We start from the raw sequence: 6,000 nt of genomic DNA on the forward strand, positions 1-6,000 counted from the left end.
CTCATGCTGGTCTTTCTAAGTTCTCAGTGTTCAAGGGCAGAGCAAGACAGAGAACCCTGGAGAAAAAGAGCAAGCTGGTCTTGGAGCCACACACACACCTTTAATCCCAGCACTTGGGAGCCAGAGGTAGACAGATCTCTTGAGTTCAAGGTCAACCTGGGGTATATGGTAAAACTCAGTCTCAAAAAACAAAACAAACATACAAAAAAAAAAAGTGAATTTCCCCAGAGTACTTACTTCACACTGGAAATACCCCTGAGTACCTTGTATATGTGGCATGGCTATGTAGTCCTCAGGACAGGACTGTAGACACTCTCACTGTCCCATTTTATACAAGAGGAATCCTCGGCTCAGAAACATTAAGCAATTTGCCCCAGTAGGTAGTGGACTGAACCGAGGCTGACTGGCTGCAGAGGGTGTAAGGCCAATTAGAGAGATGCGGCGTAGAGCCTTTTCTTTCACAGTGTCAAAGACTGCAGAGTCTCTCTTCTGCATCTCCTGCACAAGCCCTGGGCCCTCGGACCCTCATTCTGTTCCTTCCTGCTGGGATACTGGTTCCTCTCTGCTATGCTAACCCCAAAGTCCTTCCCAGAAGCCCCCAAAGACAAAGACACAAAGCCCGTTCCATCTGGTTCTCCCACAATTGCTTCAAACCTGCCACTATGCCTCTACAACTGTTTTTTTTTCTTCCTGTTCTCATTAGCGCCTGGCCTCGCCACCCACAGGGGCTGCAGTCAGAGCCCCAGTCATCCTCGACCCCCTATCTCCTGCCACCCACCACCCATCTGCCCCACTTGCTGTGATTCTACCCCCCCTCCATGCTCAGCGCCCCCTGCTTTGGCCCCACCTCCCCCTCGCCCCTCCACTTCTTGCTCAAACACCTGCTACTTTTGAAAGTCCCTTCATCTGTAAACACTAGCGACAACAGCATGTTTCTCTGAGATGTCTTGGGCATTAATCAGACACTGTACAGCAGGTCGGGCCCACAACCGTGGCTGTTGCTAGAGATTAAAGTAGGAGTATTATCCAGGATTCCCTGGCCAATGAATGGATGGCCCTGGGGGCACTCACCCACCCACACCCTTTCTCAGAGCAGGAGTCTTGGTCCCTTTTGAAGGAGGGCTACCTGGGGAACAATTCCTCCTATCTCTGTAGCTGCAGGCCAGGTTCTCCTGCTTCTGAAAACCATCCCTCCCCTGGCTCCTCCCCCCTCTCCCAGGATAGCACTTTTCTTTCTCCTTTTCAGAAAAGCTTGGAGAGTTGTACCTTCTTCATCAGCCTTGCTTACTCCATGGTGTCCATCAGCCTCTTCCAGGATTTCCCACAAGTCAAGCCATCTGTGGCAACCATGTTGCCAGTTTAGACTATTTAAAAAACATTGTATATTCATTTATTGTGTGTATGAGTATCAGTGTGCCACGGTGCACATGTGATCAGGGGACAATTTGTAGGTTGGTTCTCTCTTTTTACCATATGACCCCTGGGTTCCAACTTGGGTCCCCAAGCACGGCATCAAGTGACTTTGTTGAGCTATCTATCTGGCCCTTACCATTTTACTTTGTATTTTAGTTTATCTTTTGAGAAAAAGATCATACTGTATGTTCCAGGCTGAACTTGAACTCAGCATCCACCCATCCCAATCTTCTGAATCCTGGGATCACAGGTGTGTACCACCACACTTGGCTCCTAATGTATATATATATATTTTTTTTCTGGATTCGCAGCAGTATTTCAGGGGTGGGGAGGGAGTATGTGTGTCTACATGTTTATGTGCATTACATGTATGTGGGCATTCATGCACACTGAGGCCACAGGTCAGTGCTGGGCATCTTCTCTATTGACTTTCACCTTTTCTGTTCTTAAGAAATTTATTAATTTTATGTGTGTGAGTGTTTTGCACTCATGGATGTGTCTGTACAATGCTTATGCCTGGGGCGTGCAGAGGCCGGAAGAGAGTGTTGAATCCCCAGGAACTGGAGCTTCCGATGGTTTTGAGCTGTTGTGTGGGCGCTGGGACCTAAACCTCGCTCCTCTGCTAGAACAGCGAGTGCCCTGAACTGCTGAGTCGCCTCTCCAGTCCTCTACCCTATTTTCTGAGACAGGGTCTCTCGCTGATCCTGGAGCTTGCAGATTTGGTTACACTGTCTGGCCAGCAGCCCCAGGGATCTTCCTGTCCTTGCCTCCCCAGCACCGGGTTTATAACATGTGCCCTTATGCTGCCTTTTGATGTAGGTGCTGGAGGTCCCAATTCAGGTCTCAACTAAGCCATCCCCCTACCACCTTCACAGTGGCATTTCAAAACTGTTCTCAAAATCCAAGACATGATCTCCGTCTGCCCTCATCTCCTTCCATGGCCCCTGGAGGAAAGCAGGAAACCCCTTCTCAGGAAATGTGAGAAGCCATTGCTAATTCTGACTGTGACTCTCTTCCTCTGTCCTTTCCTCCTGACTCTTGATTCATCCAGTCTTGTGACTCCAACCCCTAAAACACCTTTTGCTTTCTGAGACAGGATCTCTTCCAAAACGGTCCCAAACTCACTCAAGAACAACCACGAACTGATCATCCTCCTGCCTCCGCCTCCTGCATGCTGGAACTACAGGCACGCAACAACACACTTGGTTTATGTGCTGTTGTGGATTGAACACTCTACCAACTGAGTCACATCCACATGCCCAAACTCCAGCAAGCCTTTCATTGATAACTCCTACCGTAAGGCCTGAGCCCCAGCCATCCATGTCTGACTGCCCAGCAGACACCCATGTGGCACCTGTAAGCTTCTATCCTCTTCGCTTGACTCCACCCCAGCCTCCCTCACTCCAGTAACCTGCATACCTGCAGCTCAAACAGGTAACACGGGTTCACTTCCAACAGTCCATCCCTCACTCCCAGCGCCATGTTTGCAGGCCTCCCTATTCCTCTTTACATCCTCTACTTATGGTTTCAGTAACCACTCAGACACAGCTGTCTCTACAGGCTTTATCTCTAGCCTCGATGCTGGGAATCCAAACTACAGAATCAGTATTCTTTGCAACTCCCCTAGACATTGGCTATTTGTGTTCCCTCCTGGGGTCCATGTGCCTATCACGGAGGGGGCATCCTATAGCATTATTTTGGTTGGTGTTGTTCTGGGGGTTGAACCCAAGGCCTCACATGTGCTCCACCCCCGAGCTGCACCTCCAGCCTCCTCTTCTGTGTCCCTCCTTCTTCCCATTCTGAGACATGGGGTTGCTAAGCTGCGCAGGTGATAGCCCACAGAAGTTTTGAATGTGTAATCTTCCCACATCTGCTTTCCTAGTAATCTGTATCATTCTGGATCCTGCCTTCTGGATCCAGTCCTCTTCCCTCTGTAGTCTTGTCATTGGCCTGGTCACCTGCCTACCTCTCATGGTGCTCCTGTCACCAAAGTTTGCTTTTACCTGTGGTGACTGCTAGCCTACTTCCTGGACTGTACCTCCCAAGTGCTAGCTGTCTTGTCTCTCACCCTTAACTGGGATCGCTTCTTTGACCTTGCTACACAATAACAGCTCTGCTCTGAAATCTCAGCTCTGGCCTCTCGCTCTTGGCAATCCTCAGCTGCCATTTGGTCACCGACTCAGAAGACCTCAATCTCAGCAAAACTTTCATCCCCAGCTTTTCTGCCCTTAGCCCCTGGTCTCAGCCTTTAACCCCCACTTTGCTGGGAACACTGCTTTTGGCCAGACTGCCTGGGACCTCTCCCCTGTCAAGTTCAATGGCTGTTTCTCAGTTCCTATCTTTGTCCTGGCTCCTGGTAGGTTGTTGGATGTGGCCTGTGACTTCCTCAATCTCAAACACTCACATTTTTTTTTCAGCCCACGTGATCCTATATTCTCTGAGGGATCCTCCTCTGGCTTTGTTGACGGACCCTGGTGCAGCGCCAACCTCTGGGCTCCTGTACACTCTGTTTCTCTTGGAATTTGACCTAGGGTCTTCACGGTGCTAGGCAGGCACTCTACTGCTGGGCTATGTCCCCAGCCTCTTTGCTTTTCTGAGACAGGGTCTTGCTACATAGACCAGGCTAGGCTGGATTTCCTATGTAGTCCAGGCTGGCCTTAAACATATAACAATCCTCTGGTCTGTTTCCTTCATGAGTTCCCTCTCTATCTGCACCCGCCCCTTGGATCAGTGGTTCTCAATCTTCCTAATGCTATGACCCTTTTTAGTGCAGTTCTTCATGCTGCTGTGACCCCAACCATACAATTATTTTTGTTGCTACTTCATAACTGTAATTTTGCTACTGTTATGAATCATAATATAAATATCTGCTACACAGGATATCTGATATGCAACTCCCTAAGGGTTTGAGACCCACAGGTTGAGAACTACACTGCCTTAGGGAATCATCAATTCACTAATGTGGCACACTCCTCTTTGCTGGTGACCCTCTCCCTGAACTCTAGACCCTGTTCCCATCAATTTCTCTGCTTTGGTGTCCACAGAGACCTCAAAGTCACCATTTCCAAAGATGAATTCATCCCCTCCCCTGTAGTCAGCCCCTTTTTGAGTTGTCCCTGTCAACATATCAGTGAAATGACAGTACTCCAAGGTCCTGACACCTCCCTGGAGTCCCATGTTCTTCCATGATTCATGCTTGTTTTTTACCACTGGAGTTCACTCATCTAAGATGCCAAAGCACCCCAGTCCACCGAATGTCTCCTCAGCTGCCGCCTCCTCACACAAGCTCCATCATGTCTTGGGGACACCAGCCTAGGCTCCTTTCTGCTTCTCTATCTACCTCAGCTGCCAGTCCGTTTCTCACTCAAAACCAGAGGGGTCTCACCAATCACATCATGTCACCTAATGCTCATAAGATCTAAATTCTCAGAGGGGTCTCACCAATCACATCATGTCACCTAATGCTCATAAGATCTAAATTCTGTGCCAGTCCCTACAAAATCTGATGTGACCTGGCCCACACTCATCTCCACTTCCAAGTCTCTGTCTTCTTTCCCTCATGGAGGTGTGGCCCCACCAGCCTGTTTGCCACACCCACACCTCCTTAGGACTTAGCCCTTGAGGCTCTGCCAGGTCATAAGACTTCCACAGGCCTGCTTTTCTCCTGTCACTCAACACGGGCACCTTCCTTCTCCCTGCTTCCGCCGCTCTGCTGTGTGCATGCCTCATCTTGGCCGAGCCCTCTTGGGTTTGGCCCTCCCTTGAGGAGTGTACGAGTGTGTGAAGGCACATGTGTGCCTGGGTACCCCGCCCATCTCTCTCACCTTGGCTCAATACCTTCTTCACTCCTTGCATTTTGGTCTAACTTTCCCATCCATCCATCCATCCATCTATCCACCCATCCATCCATCCATCCTTCCATCTATCCACCCATCCATCTACCCATCCATCCACCCATCCATCCATCCATTCATTCTTCTGTTGCTTTACACCATTATTTCACTAAAATATTTTACTATGCTAGATGGTTTGGTGTATGATATATAGGAATGTCATACAAAATCTTTTCTGTTCTGGGCTTCTATACGATTTTTTAAATTTTACTTTGACTTTTGTTTGTTTGTTTGTTTGTTTTTTGAGACAGGGCTTCTGTGTGTAGCTTTGGCTGTCCTGGAACTCACTCTGTGGACCAGGCTGGCCTCAAACTCACAGAGATCTAGCCTGCCTCTGCCTCCTGAGGGCTGGGATCAAAGGCATGCACTACCACTGCCCAACTTGCTTTGGCCTTTTGAGACAAGGTCTCATTAGTTCAGGTTGGCCTCATACTCACTGTGGAGCTAAGGATGGCTTTGGATGCCTGATCTTCCTGCCTCGGTCTCCCAAGTACTAGGATCACAGGTGTTGCCATCATCCTAGCTTCTTGTCAGATCTTGTCCTCAATTCTAGATTACTCCATCCCCTAATTCGTCTATTTATTCATCCGCCCATCTATAAATATACTCATCCACCCACTAATTAATCCACCTATCATATATCTACCATTCATGCGGCCATATCCACACATTTGTCATCATCTGTCCACTCATC

This window comes from Mesocricetus auratus, unplaced genomic scaffold (genome assembly GCF_017639785.1).
Source record: "Mesocricetus auratus isolate SY011 unplaced genomic scaffold, BCM_Maur_2.0 Super-Scaffold_100028, whole genome shotgun sequence".
In the NCBI taxonomy this organism is placed as follows: domain Eukaryota; kingdom Metazoa; phylum Chordata; class Mammalia; order Rodentia; family Cricetidae; genus Mesocricetus; species Mesocricetus auratus.